The sequence below is a fragment of the Syngnathoides biaculeatus genome, chromosome 10 (assembly GCF_019802595.1).
Source record: "Syngnathoides biaculeatus isolate LvHL_M chromosome 10, ASM1980259v1, whole genome shotgun sequence".
NCBI lineage: Eukaryota > Metazoa > Chordata > Actinopteri > Syngnathiformes > Syngnathidae > Syngnathoides > Syngnathoides biaculeatus.
In genome coordinates, this window is record NC_084649.1 from 30908189 (window position 1) to 30923273 (window position 15085).

Here is a 15085-nt window from a genome sequence, read left to right on the forward strand (position 1 = left end):
TGTGCAGGTGCCCGCGCGGTTGCGCTGATTGGGAGGCGCACACCTGCGCCTCATGCGGACTGATCATCCTGGTTATTCATATGACCCCGATGACGACTGGTCTGGGCCAGATCGTTCAGCTTCATGCCCCGTTCGAGTACTTCTGTATCCCTGATCGTCAACCATGTGTACCTGTTGTCCGACCGACCCTGTAAGCCTGACTCCCTTGACACTTCTGCCTTCCTTGATCAAGCTCCCATGTACCGACTCCTGCCTGCCCGCTCACCTGCTCTCTTTGCCCGACATCCCAACTACCGCTGCTGCACCTGACTGCCTGCCCGATCCCCGACCACAGAATAATAAACGTTTCTCCACCAACTACCTTGCATCTTCTGAGTCCTGCATTTGGGTCCTACTCCCGTTCCGATGGTTATGACAATTATGTAGACTGTATTGTGTCTGTTTGGTGTTCCACTGTGAATATGCCAGTTCTACTTTTACATAGATTATCCAGAACATGCTGGAAGGATGTCCATTATTTATTGTATTGCAAATTTGTGACCATTTGTGTGCATGTATGTGTGAGTCAAAATGAGCATATATGAGTGGATGGGGTGAGGAAGTCTGCTCAGGCTCCCTAGAGACAAAGGTGTTAAATCAGAATCAGAATCAGCTTTAATGGCCAAGTGTGTAAAAACACACAAGGATTTTTTTCTCAGACAGTCGGTCCTGCCCTGGTATGGCATTCAGAACAAAGAAGAAGGAACAACATACAGTGAAGAAAATAAATATTTGAACACCCTGTTATATTGCAAGTTCTCCCACTTAGAAATCATGGAGGGGTCTGAAATTTTCATCGTAGGTGCATGTTCACTGTGAGAGAGTGATAATTTCAAAAGAAAAATCCAGAAATCACAATGTATGATTTTTTTTAACAATTTATTTGTGTGATACAGCTGCAAATAAGTATTGGAACACCTGAGAAAACCAATGTTAATATTGGGTACAGTAGCCTTTGTTTGCAATTACAGAGGTCAAACGTTTCCTGTAGTTTTTCACCAGGTTTGCACAAACTGCAAGTGGGATTTTGGCTTACTCCCCCACACAGATCTTCTCTAGATCAGACAGGTTTCTGGGCTATCGCTGAGAAACACGGAATTTTTGGATTTAGGTCTGGAGACTGACTAGGCCACGCCAGAACCTTGATATGCTTCTTATGGAACCACTCCTTGGTTTTCCTGATTGTTTGCTTTGGGTCATTGTCATGTTGAAAGACCCAGCCAGGACCCATCTTCAATGCTCTGACTGAGGGAAAGACGTTGTTCCCCAAAATCTAACAATACATGGGCCTGGTCATCTTCTTCTTAAAGTACTAATCCAGAGGAAATGTATTTTATTTGTCTATCATACAAATGTAGCTAAAATTTCATTATTTTTTTTAATTCTCAACAAAACATAAATGAAATAAATTAGCGCCAAAGTGCACATTTGCTTTGTAATCCGAATGCCTCCCATGTCTGTTTCAAATCGAGGCTCTGTTGAAGCTGCTTTCGTGTGACGTCACACCTAGACAACCCCAGTAAACAATGGCTTTCTACACAGACAATCATCTACACAGACAATCATCTAGAGAAAATAGACAGCAGTGATGAAGAAGGTTTTATGGAATGTGTAAATGCTACTGGCTTCTTGTGCATGCATAAGAGATCACACAGGTTTAGGAAGCAATGAGTGTTTATTGAACTCTGAGTATATAGAACACAGTGAGCAGCTCCAGATAGACTGCCGAAGGTAAATAACTTGAACATAGATAAGGGACCTTACCCATAACACAGAGGAGAGGTGTACAGAGGAGAGGTGTATGCCCCTACTTCGACCTAGTGACAAACAACCAATAATCTACAGAATGCCCTGTGGAAGAAATATGAACTGAAGGGGAGGAATTTTCTTATTCTTCCCATGTTCAAAAAACATCCCATGCAGGTGTAATTCAACCATATATGTTCGAACCGGTGTGACAACAAAGCAGTCCACCATGAAATGGTTGGAACATATTAATGTCCAATTTGATTTGTAAGTCCAATGCAGCCGCTTTGTCTTCACAAACCTGTTCCACAACCTGCTTATCTGTTCATGTTTCGGCCATTCATGTAAGTTGACTTCGTCAGCATTTGATGCAGAACAGCCATATGCAACACACTTCCTCATTATCGTTGCTAGGTTTTTCATTCTCTGGCTAAATGTTGTCGTGACTTGTCATATTCCGGAGAGTAACGGAACTTACCGAATCTAAGTGACATTTCAAACAAAATCTTGAGACTTACTTTGATGCTAATTTATTTTATTTCTGTTGTTTTGAGATTTTTTAAAATATTTTTTTATGAAATTTTAGCTTAATTTGTGTGACAGACAAATAAAATACATTTCCTCTGGATTAGTACTTTAATACAGTGCAGTCATCCTGTCCCATGTGCAGAAAAACACCCCCATGCTTCACAGTAGGGATGGTGTTCTTGGGATGGAACTCATCATTCGTCTTACTCCAAACATGCTTAGTGGAATTATGACCAAAAAGTTTCATTTTGGTCTCATCTGACCACAAAACTTTCTCCCACGACTCCTCGGTATCATCCAAATGGTCATTGGCAAACTTAAGAGGGGCCTTAACATGTGCTGGTTTAAGCACGGGAACCTTCCGTGGCATACATGATTTCAAACCACAATGCAATAGCGTATTACCAACAGTCACCTTGGAAAGGGTGGTACCAGCTCTTTTCTTTTCATGATTGCTCCAACAGTGGACCATTTTCAGCAAGCTGCTTGGCAATTTCTCTGTAGCCCTTTCCAGCCGTGTGGAGTCTTACAATTTTGTCTCTGGTGTCTTTGGACAGCTCTTTGGTCTTGGCCATGTTACAAGTTTGAGTCTTACTGATTGTATTGGGTGGACAGGTGTCTTTATGCAGCCAATGACGCCACAGAGGTGCATCTGATTCAGGATAATACATGGAGTGGAGGTGGACTTTTAAAGGCGTACTAACAGGTCTTTGAGGGTCAGAATTCTAGCTGATAGACAGGTGTTCAAATAATTATTTGCAGCTGTATCACACAAATAAATCGTTAAAAAAATCATACATTGTGATTTTTCTTTTTATATTATCTATCTCACAGTGGACATGCACCTACTTAGAGTTATGCTGATTGAACCAGCAGGATGTGGGAGAGTGTCCTAACATGACACAAGGCAGAAAAATAGTAGGTTCGCTGATGAAGACTTTAATGACTTAATTCCCAGAGGGAAAAAAACTGTTCGAATGCCTGCTACTTTTGACTTTCATTGATCTGTAGCGCTTTCCCAATGGAAGGAGCTGAAAGAGCTGGTGGCTAGGATGTGGAGGATCCGAAAGGATCTTGCCTGCTCTGGACCTAGTTCGCGTTGCTTGTAAGTCCTCAATAGTGGGTAGCATGGTGCCGACAATCCGTTCACTGGTTTTGATTGTCCGTTGCAGTCTGAGTTTGTCCTTTTTCGTGCCGGCCCCAAACGAGACTGTGATGGAGGTACACAGTACTGATTGCATGACTGCTGTGTAGAACGGTCTCAGCAGCTCTTGTGACAGGCTATGCTTCCTCAGAAGCCACAAGAAGTACATGCTTTGCTGGGATTTCTTTGAGGATGGAGTTCATGTTCTCCCACTTCAGATCCTTTGAGACTGTAATTCCCAAGTACTTGAAAGTCTCGACGGTTGACACAATACATTTGGAGAGCGTCAGGGGCAACTGTGGTGAAGGGTGCCTCCTGAAGTCCAAAATCATCTCCACAGTCTTTAGACTCTTCAAGGCCATGTTGTGTTGACCACGCCAAAGCTCCAGTCCCGCCACTTCCTGTCAATACATAGACTCATTGCCATCTTTGATGAGGCTAATGACCATGGTGTCATCTGCGAACTTCAGGAATTTTACAGTGGGATGCCACAATGTGCAGTCGTTCGTGTAGAGCAAGAAGAGCAAGGGGAAAGGACAGAACCTTGGGGTGCCCCGGTGCTGATTGTGCGAGTCGATGAGGTAGTGTCCCCCAGCCTCACCTGCTGTGTCCTTCCCATCAGGAAGTTGTAGATGCAATGGGAGATGGCAGGCGAGACGCTTAGCTGGAGAAGTTTGGAGGAGAGGAGTTAAGGGATGGTTGTGTTAAATGCAGAGCTTAACTCCATGTACATAATGATCAGATAGGTACCCTCGCTGTCACGAAGTTCAAGGATGATAGCCATGTTAGTGTGTGAGTGCTTGCCAGTAATGGGGGAGTAGTTAAACGTTCTATAAGAAAGTCTATATAATGGGTGTAAACCAATTGTCCTGATTTGGTCATTTCTTTTATCTTTTGTTCAAATATTTAAGTTTTAAAGGCTTCCCTTGCTACTTCGCTCTTTACATTTTGCGGCTTCAGTGCTTCGCATTTATTTAAAAAAAAAACCTTGGAAAAATACAGCCATATGGTGCACTATGTAAAGAAAGATGTGGTAAACATCTGTAAAACCGCTTCAATAAGTTTTAATATGGAAGCAAAATGTGTGGTGACTTCGCGAAATAAGAGGATTGTTTGAATGACAATTAGCTTTGTGGACAGCAGATTGCAGAAAATAGGCAGTGAGTTTGGACACCGACATAATCAGGACAAAGCCTAACGCTCTTTACGATCAAATCCTGCCTGGTGACGATGATGAAGAGGCTGAAGAAAGTGCTGACAAAGGAGCAATTCACCCCTTAGAGGACGAGGCTTTTTGGTAAGCAAAGGTTGGTTTTAAAAAATTCAAACGCGTTACAACCTCAGAAGCGTAACTCTCTATGGTGAGGCTTCCTTCACCGAAAACCATGCTGCTCATCGTTTTATGTGGAGGAAGAATATGCACAAGATGAAGACAATATGCTACAAGCTGTGGAGCTTGGATATTGTGCTGATAAGGTTATGTCCTTATACAGGGGAATTTTGAAGCAGAAGAAAATACATAGACAACAACTCTCTATCAACATGTTTTGCCTCAAAGATAAAAACCTCGGTTACACTGTCAGCACCTCCAGCAGAAGATTCTCAGAGTTAGGAATGTTAATTCCATACGTACTGCAATAAAAATGTTCATGTGAATGAAGAAAATGGGAGAGAAGGTAGAGTAGAAGAGGCAAGCTTGAATAATTTGGAAGTGGCAATGATTATTCAGGGGCAAGTTAAAAAGGCACTGAACAGAATGAAAAATGGAAAAACAGTTGGACCCTATGACATACCAGTGGAGGTATGGAAGCAATTTAGTGAGGTGGCTGTGGAATTTTTTTGACCAACTTATTCAATAGAATACTAGCGGAAGAGAAGATGCCAGAGGAAAGAAGGAAAAGTGTGCGTGTCCCCATTTTTAAGAACAAAGGCGATGTTCAAAACTGGAATAAAGGAATAAAGATGACGAGCCACACAATGAAGTTATAGGTTAAGAGTAGTGGAGGCTTGATTCAAGATGGAAGTAAGTATCTGCAAGCAACAGTATGGTTTCATGCCTAGAAAGAGTACCACAGATGTATTAGCTAACTTGAGGATGCTTGTGGAAAAGTACAGAGAAGGTCAGAAGGAGCTGCATTGTATCTTTGTAGACCTAGAGAAAGCCTATGACAGAGTACCAAGAGAGGAACTGTGGTACTGCATGTGTGAGACTGGTGTGGCGGAGAAATATGTTACAATAGTACAGGACATGTATGAGGGCTGCAGAACAGTGGTGAGGTGTGCTCAGGGATCAGCTCTGAGCCACTTCCTGTTGCTGTGGTCATTGATAGGCTGACAGATGATGGTAGACTGGAATCCCCTTGGACCATGATGTTTGCAGATTGTACTGTGATCTGCAGTGAAAGCAGGGAACAGGCAGAGGAACAATTAGAAAGATGGAGGTACGCACTGGAAAGGAGAAGAATGAAAATTAGCCGAAGTAAAACAGAATATATGTGCGTGAATGAGGGGCGGAGGAGGAAGAGTGAAGCCCCAGGGAGAAGAGATAGCAAGGGATGATGACTTCAATTACTTGGGGTCAACAATACAGAGCAATGGTGAGTGTGGTAAGGAAGTGAAGAAGTGGGTCCAAGCGGGATGGAACAGTTGGCAGAATGTGTCTGGTGTTCTATGTGACAGAAGAGTATCCCCAAGGATGAAGGGCAAAGTTTCGTGCCGGCCCACAGTGGTGAGCCTAGCCATGCTGTACGGATTAGAGATGGTGGCTCTGAAAAAACAACAGGAAGCAAAACTGGAGGTGGCAAAAATGAAGATGCTGAGGATCTCGCTTGGTATGAATAGGTTGGATAGGATTAGAAATTAGCTCATTAGAGGGACAGCCAAAGTTGTATGTTTTGGAGACAAGGTTAGAGAGAGCAGACTTAGATGGTTTGGACATGTTCAGAGGCGAGAGAGTTAGTATATTGGTAGAAGGATGCTGAGGATGGAGCTGCCAGGCAAAAGAGCGAGAGGAAGACCAAAGAAAAGGTTGATGGATGTTGTGAGGGAGGACATGAGGACAGTGGGTGTTAGAGAGGAGGATGCACGAGATGGGCTTTGATGGAAAAAGATGATACGCTGTGGCGACCCCTAACAGGACATGTCGAAAGAAGAAGAAGATGTGCAGCAGGACTCTTGTTCTGTTGAAAATATGAAAACTATAAATACATACTGTACTGTTAAAAACTCAGCTATATATTCCGCCAGCACCTCCAGCAGAAGAATCTCCGAGAGGAATGTTAATTATGTACTGTTGGAATTTTTTGGCTAAATTATTTATGTGTGTAACATTCTAGCACCCATGTATACACACTCACAAAAACAACTCCCCATCTCAAAGGTAAAAAAACACCTGCAGCAGAAGAGTCTCCAAGGGATGAATGGTAATGCTATAGTAATATAATTCAGTCAGTGATTTATAATTATATTTATATTATAAATTTATAATACTGTATCAGTCACTGTGATTTGATGGGCGCGTACGCGCCCGCGCACCATCGCACTCGTATATCTGCACAGCCGAGCACAAAAAATCACACATGTAAAATTTGTTCCAAGTAGAAATACAAAGATATTGAAAGACGTCATTTATTTCGTGTAGTCCTGGCATTAATTTACATGTTTATTTCATACACGTTGGTAACAAAACAAGCCTGATCCTAAACAATCAGTATTCACCCGGAAACAGGAAATGCAAGTTAGCCGGACTGAGCATGTTCAGAGGTTATGCCAAAAGCACATGTTCCGAGCTTCTTCAAGTACTGCCAGCGCATTTACGTCGAAAGTCAACATCATGAGCCATGTCAAAGGAAATTCAGTAACACTGAAAATATTTCTGGGATATAACACAGGTAATGTTTCTACACCTGCTGAACTGATAGAATCATCAGGTGTCAAATTTTCAAATGATGAACTCCAGTACACATATCCAAGATCAGACCACTTCAAAACAAGAGAAGCAAATCGGGATTATCAAACACTGTCATACAAGTCAATGTAAAATGTAGCATAAGCAGTGAAACATATTCAACAGCAAAAATCACATTCTTTGCCCTCGCTCCAGAATTGTCTTCGAAAGAGGTTTGAATAATCTCATGATGAGATTCACACCAAAATGTTCTGGGTCGGCCCAGCCAACTGGGGGGAAATCCAATGTGAGTTGGAATCACTTGAATTCCTGGCTTTCCCTTTTAGAAGTTACACTCAGTATGAGTGGCTTTGACAGAGCCAAGATCAAAAGTGAATGGAAGGATATTCGTCATGTAGTGAAATATTTCTACAAAGGTATGAAGCCAAAGTTGCTGTGGGGAAGGATCTTGAATTGAGAAGGAAGGAATTTCCCAACATTTGTTTGTTGGTGGAGATCGTCCTGTGCATTGGCATGTGCAACAGTACAGTTAAGGGGGGCTTCAGTCACTAAACAGTTCGTCTGTCTTACAGAAGGCTTAATGTCAATCACTCACCAATGGAAGATATTCTTTTCACCAAGGTTAATAACCTCATCTGGAACCAGGAAGAGAGATCAGAAATTAGCGAAACAGCACTGGAGAAATAGATGAATGTCAAAAGAAAAAGTAAAATGGAGAGAGATGACATTGAAACATCTGGCATGTTTGCCGTTCCAGCAAAGAGGCCTAGGGTGGACAGAAACAGTGACACTGACATTGAGATCAGCAGTGGAGAAGATAATGATGATGATGATGATGAAATAAAATGATTTGATTATATGCATATTTAGTTTGAAATTGAATGTCTATTGACCTCTTTAAAATTGTCTGTACACTGTCAATAAATTCTGATTATGGTATTAGGTAACAACTACATACTTGGGTATAACAACTCAGTAAGTTATTTAAGGTTTTGAGATGCCATCCCTAATCACACCCGCAACTTTACATCTATGGGCATTACTGATCATACCCGTACATTTTTCAAATATGAGTGACTGCTGTATTTATATATATATATTATATTTATAAAGATGTACCATTCAAGATTTAACTAAATGTGTCTTTTTGTCTCAAATATGCAAAGTGCAAATACTGTTTACATATTTTAAACGGTCTGGTACCCACATAAACATACATGCCTTGATGATTCGCGGTTTTTCACTTTTTGGGGGTTGTTATGGTCCCAATTTCTGGGATTGCTGTATATTATTTTCAGCACTTGTTTTTAAACGACAATAGAAACTTTATTTTGAATATCTGACTTTTATTTTGAATGTTCAGAAAGGATATCCGCTCTTGCAGCTTGTGGTTTTTAGTTGGTTTTTCTTTCAGATTTTATTAATAGTGAGTCTCTCAATTAGAGTGGAGGATGGTAATTTTGTTAATGAACCGGTTTGTGAATGTTTGTTTGAGGTGTGCAGTAAATTGAATGTGTGTTCACTGCAGCTCTTATGGTGCAACAAAAGTTAATAAACTGCTGGCCATAAGTAAAAGATCGGACTATTTTCTATCTGAGGACACTACACCAAATTGTTGATTACAGGATGTTAATGTGCCGACCGGTGTTGCACATAAATTGCAGCGTGACTTGTTAACTATTAAATAGATAAAAGAAAAGAACGATGAAAACTGGCACATGCAATATTCGGTGCTGTTTGGAGAACCATGTGGAATTAAATTTTATTGGAGCATTATAAATTACATACATGGTGCATAAGGGCATTACAAATAAGTCAATCCATGGATAATCAAGTTACGTTTTGAGTTGAAATCGGACAAGAAACAACATGGCCTTTTGCAGCAGCAGAATTGGTTGCAAATAAAAGGACCTATTTCACAAACAAGTGGAGCATTGGCCATTGGCAAGCTGAGACCTTTGTCCCAGCCTATCAAAAGATTCAGTGGGTGGAAAAATACATGTGAAAAACCCACACCTTAAACTGCATTTTCAAGCAGAGGAGCAAAAATGCAAGATATTTTAAAAGGGGCTGCTACATTTACATTCAGACAAATAAAGTTACATGATGACAGCATTGCTATTGCTTTACTATCCATCCACACACCCATCAATCCATTCATACATACATTCATCTATTTTCACAGCGCTTGTCTTCGTGAGGGTTAAGTGATCTAGATTCTAGAGCTTATCCAAGGTGACTCTGGGTGAGACGAAGGATACAGTCTGGATTGGTATCTTCAGTGCATAAAAAAAATACAATGAAATAGAGTAAATCATCCTGCGCAAAATTGCATGGTGTTGAATATAAGTTGTCATTGCCTGCTCCAGAGTGCAATGACTATGATCCTTTGTCTTAGTGAAGCAAACCGATGTATCCCTGAGCCTTTTATCTTACATGTGCATTGACTGAAGCATAAACACAAATGTAGGTTAACTACCTGACTCGGGGGCATGACATCTGTATACCCACCTGGACTCATACAAAGCATCCTCAGTTTTCCTCTTCAACTAACCCTCTTCTAATTACCCATTTAAAATTCACTGTCCAGACACAATTTTCAATAACCACATTAGAAAAAGGACAAATATGTCTGCTGCTCATTTGGAGTACAAAAAATAGTTACTAAAAACAATTAGAGGTACAGAAAAGATCAGAAACAAGACATTTCTTCCCTCAAATACTGTAAGTTGAAAAAAAATTGTCCATCAATTTTCCACCGCGGTTAACTTTACACGAGTGTCGCTGGCATACTGGAGCCTATCCCAGACGACTTTTGACTTCTATATCCTGATCTGGTCACCAGCCAATAGCTTGGTATATAAACAAAAAATAATTTGAACTCAACACTAACACCTACACGTAATTGAGTTTTTAATTAACCTACTACAATGTACTGTATATTTTTGTGGTGTGGGAGGAAACTGGAGTACCCACAGAAACCCCCATGCAGGCACGGGGAAAACATGCAACTCCACACAGGCAAGGCCCAATTTGAACCCGGGTCCTAAGAACTCTGACGCAGATGTCCAAATCAGTCAAATGTCAAGATGGCGCCTACCAGTGTGGCAGCCCTCGGCACGTTCTCCCTGGTGCTGTTTACGTTTGTGTGTTTTTCCGGCGTCTCAGAACTCAAGTACGCAAGAAAGGACTTGCTAACCATCAGAGAGTCTTCTCTTGACTTTTTTTTTGACAACTCTCGCCAATTAACTGAATCTTTCTCCGGAGTTACTCGTCAGCGCAATCTTCAAGGCTTCGTGTTGGCGACGAGGATGAACCTATGCTTCTGATCAAGACCTACAAATACTTTGGACGTTCTGTTGCCATGTGCTTTACAGAGACTTGGCTTTGTGGACGCGTCCCTGAGGCCGCTATTACACACCCCGGCTGTCACCTTCATCGTGCAAGCCGCATCGCGGAGCTAACACGGAAATCGAAAGACGGTGGAATATGCTTTTATATCAATGAGAAATGGTGCACGGACGTTGCACAGCTCAGTACACACTGCAGCCCACTTTTATAATCGTTGTTTTTCAACTGTAAGCTGTTTTATTCACCACGTGAGTTCGCATCTTTCATTCTCGTCAGTGTTTATATTCCGCCTCAAGCTATCATGAACGAGCAGGTAAATGAGATTGATAAAGAAAAAAAAAATTCACCACTCAATATTCTAGGAGATTTAAACACAGCTAAACTTAACCACAAAATCCCTGAATATAAGCGGCACGTGAAATGTTCAACGAGGGCAAATAACACTCTCGACCACTGTTACACCCACTGGCTCCTCTGATCACTTCTTGCCCCACTTAACACCTACATACAGCCAAGCACTTAAGTGTGCAAAGCCTTTGGTAAAATCAGTTAAAAAGTGGACCAACGAGGCAAAATTAGAACTTCAAAGCTGCTTTGACTGCACAGACTGGAGTGTCTTTGAAAATTTGGCATGCAGCCTTGATGAATTCACGGATATTGTTAGTCCGTATATCACTTTCTGTGAGGAGGTATGTGTACCAATAAAACATTTAGCATGTTCAATAACAACAAGCATTGGTTTTCTGCCAGGCATGGGCAATTCCGCCAGGCGTAAAAGATTGCATATCGTTGTTGGAATAGGGCCCTCTACAACTGCACTAGAAATCAGATGACTAAAGAAACTATCATTGAAAAGAGGGACTATGCAGTTAAACTAGAAAAACATTTCAGTGCACATGACTCCAAATCCGTTTGGCATGGATTACGTTCCCCCCATTAGAAAACGAGAGCAGGCTCGCCGAGGACCTAAATTACTTTTACTGCAGATTTGAAATAAACACTACCACTCCACGCACCCACCAAGCCACATCACAAGCCACATCACCTTCCACTCAACCGTTTAACATCCATGAAAGGGACATTAAGACAGATTTTCAAACAACAAAAGATCAACAAAGCGCTGGGCCCAGACTTGTGTCCCCATCCTGCCTCAAAGTATGCGTAGACCAATTTGCTCCTTTTTTCACAAAGATCTTCAACAGGTCTCGAGAACTGTGTGAAGTACCAGTCTGCTTCAAACGTTCCACCATTATACCGGTCCCCAAAAAAGCAGCAGTCTCAGGTCTTAATGACTACAGGCCTGTTGCCTTGACATCTGTGGTCATGACGTCATTTGAACACCTTGTGCTAGACCATCTCAAGAGCGTCACAGGTCCCCAGCTGGACCCCCTGCAGTTTGGGTATAGATCTATCAGGTCTGCGGATAATGCTGTCAACATGTGTCTGCACTTCATCCTTGAACATCTCGATAGCGAGGGTACCCATGCGAGGATCACATTAGTGGACTGAAGCTCTGCGTTTAACACAATCATTCCTGCACTCCTCTCCTCTAACCTTCACCAGGTCAGCATCTTGCCTGCCATCTCCCATTGCATCTACAACTTCCTGACAGGCAGGACACAGCAGGTGAGGCTGGGGGACACCACCTCATTCACACATACTATCAGAAACCGGGCACCCCAAGGTTGTGTCCTCTCCTCTCTGCTCTTCTCACTCTACACAAACTGCACCTTGAGGCATCCGACTGTCAAACTCCGGAAGTACGCAGATGACACTACGGTCTTCAGCCTCATCAAAGACAGCGACGAGTCTGTATATCAACAGGAAGTGGCGAGACGGGAGCTTATGTGTGGTCAATATAACATGGCGTTGAACACTCTAAACACTGTAAAGGTGATTGTGGACTTCAGGAGACATCCTCCACCATAGCTTCCCCTGACGCTGTCCAACTGTCTTGTGTCAACCGTCAAGACCTTCAAGTTCTTGGGAATTACAGTCTCAGAGAACCTGAAGTGGGAGAGGAACATCAACTCCATCCTTAAAAAAGCCCAGCAAAGGATGTAATTCTTGCAGCTTCTGAGGATGCACAGCCTGTCACAAGAGCTGCTGAGACAGTTCTACACAGCGGTCATCCAATCAGTACTGTGTACCTCCATTACAGTCTTGTTTGGGGCTTCCATACAAAATTAAATAAAAAAACAAATTCCGAATGCGACGGATAATCAAAACCACTGAATGGATTGTTGGCACCACTCTACCCATTAATGAAGACTTGCACGCAACGCGAACAAGGTCCTTTCGGAATCTCCACATCCTGGCTACCAGCTCATCCAGCTCCTTCTGTCGGAAAAGCGCTACCGTTCAATGGAAGCAGGCATTTGAACAGTTTTTTCCCTCTGGCAATTAAGTAATGAAATTCTTGATCAGCGAACCTACTATTGTCATGAGCAAACCCCTACCCCAGCCCCACCCAAAGCTAGTAGCTTGGCTAAGTAATTAAGGAGGTCAGCTAGGATGCCAAGCACCAGGGTCTCTATGGGGCAACTCGGGCGGACGTCCAGGAGGGGGCTCCCAATGGCAACGCAGGAACCAAGCAGGAGCAGGTGACAGCTGAAGACAAAGCCCCGCTGCGGCGTGGGCAAGAGACGGCTCGAGGTCGAGGGGCACTGAGACTTGGGCTAGAGGCGGCTGGGGGTAGGGGCCGCCGAGGCTTGGACGAGAGCCGGCTCGGGGTGGAGGGCCGCTGAGCTTTGGGTGAGAAGCCGCTGTGGTACAGGCATCACCAAGGTATGTGCAAGAGGCTGCTGTGGTTCAGGCATCGCCATGACTTGAGGGAGAGGCAGCTGGGGTCGGTCGTTGCCAAGGAAAGAGCGAGATGCGGCTGTAGCTCAGTCACCACCCCGACAAGAGCCGGATGACACTGTGGTTAAGGCACGGCCGTGACTTGAGCGAGACTGAGCCAGGGTTCAGGTGCCGCCGAAACGAGAACGAGAGGCGGATGGGGCTCGGTCACCGCCAAGGCATGAGCAAGAGGCAGCTTGGGGTCGGTCGCGACTGAGGCATGAGCAAGAGGCGGCTCAAGGTCGGTCTTCGCAAAGGCAAGAGCGAGATGTGGCTGTAGCTCGGTCACCACCGCGACAGGAGCGGGATGCGGCTGTGGTTCAGGTGCAGTCGTGACTTGAGTGAGAGGCAGCTGGGGTTCAGACATCATCGTGACTTGAGCGAGAGGTGGCCAGGGCACTCTCACCACAGAGGCATGAGCGAGAAGTGGCGGGGGCTCGCTCGCCCCCGAGACATGAGTGAGATGTGGCTGTGGATCAGTCGTTGCCAAGGCAGAAGCGAGATGCGGCTTTAGCTTGGTCACCACCGCGAAAGGAGTGAGATGCGGCTGCGGCTCAGGCACCACTGTGACTTGAGCAAGAGGCGGCCAAGGTTCAGGTGCCGCCAAGAAAGGAGCTAGAGGTGGCCGGGGCTCGGTCACCACCAAGGCATGACGAGAGGTGGTCGAGGCTCACTCACAACCGAGGCTTGAGCGAGAAGCGTCTGGGGATCGCTCGCCGCCGAGGCATGAGCGAGAGGTGGTTGGGGTCAATCGCTGCCGAGGCTCGCTCACCACCGAGGCTTGAGCGAGAAGCGTCTGGGGATAGCTCGCCGCCAAGGCATGAGCAAGAAGCAGCTTAGGGTCAGTCGTCATCAAGGTATGAGCAAAAGTAGCTTCGGGGTCGGTCGCCACCGAGGCACGAGCGAGATGTGGCTGTAGCTTGGTCACTGCCGCGACAGAAGCAAGATGCAGCTCTGGTTCGCTCACTGCCGCAACAGTAGCAAGAGGCAGCTGTGGCCGACGCAACGAGAAGAAGAGGCAGCCGGGGTTAGTCGCCGCCGAGACAGGAACAAAAGGTGGCTGGGGGTCGGTCTCCGCCAAGACAGAAGCGAGACATGGCCGGGGGTCAGTCGCCACCGAGACAGGAGCTAAAGGTGACTGGGGGTCGGTCTCCACCAAGACAGGAGCGAGACATGGATGGGGGTCAGTCACCACCGAGACAGGAGCGAGACATTGCCGGGGCTCTTGTCGCCGCCAAGGCATGGGCGAGAGACTTGGGTGAAGAGAAGGACAGAGTTGTCAAATGATCACCACCTGGAACTTTCCTCACATCCCAGAGGAAGCATTGAGGGACATTGAGACCGACTGGACGATGTTCCACACCTCCATTGTTGAAGCAGCCAAACGGAGCTGGAGCCGGAAGGTGGTTGGTGCTTGTCATGGAGGCAACCCACAAACAAGTTGGTGGACACCAACAGTGAAGAATGCTGTCAAGCTGAAGAAGGAGTCCTATCGGGAATTTTTAGCCCATGGGAGTAGGTTCTAGCTG

At 44.5% G+C, this 15085-nt stretch overlaps 1 protein-coding gene across 18 annotated transcripts in view; it reads right to left on the bottom strand.

Moving 5' to 3' along the window:
* The window catches only part of nfasca (neurofascin homolog (chicken) a), a 201521-nt gene that overhangs the window by 135599 nt on the left and 50837 nt on the right, over positions 1–15085 (bottom strand). Inside the window, exon 2 of one of the 18 annotated variants that reach the window (XM_061831675.1) lies at positions 7960–7999. The exons of the other annotated variants lie outside the window; for them this stretch is intronic. The gene's annotated coding sequence lies outside the window, so the exon portion shown is untranslated. The remainder of the gene's footprint in view (positions 1–7959; positions 8000–15085) is intronic. 18 annotated transcript variants of the gene reach the window in all.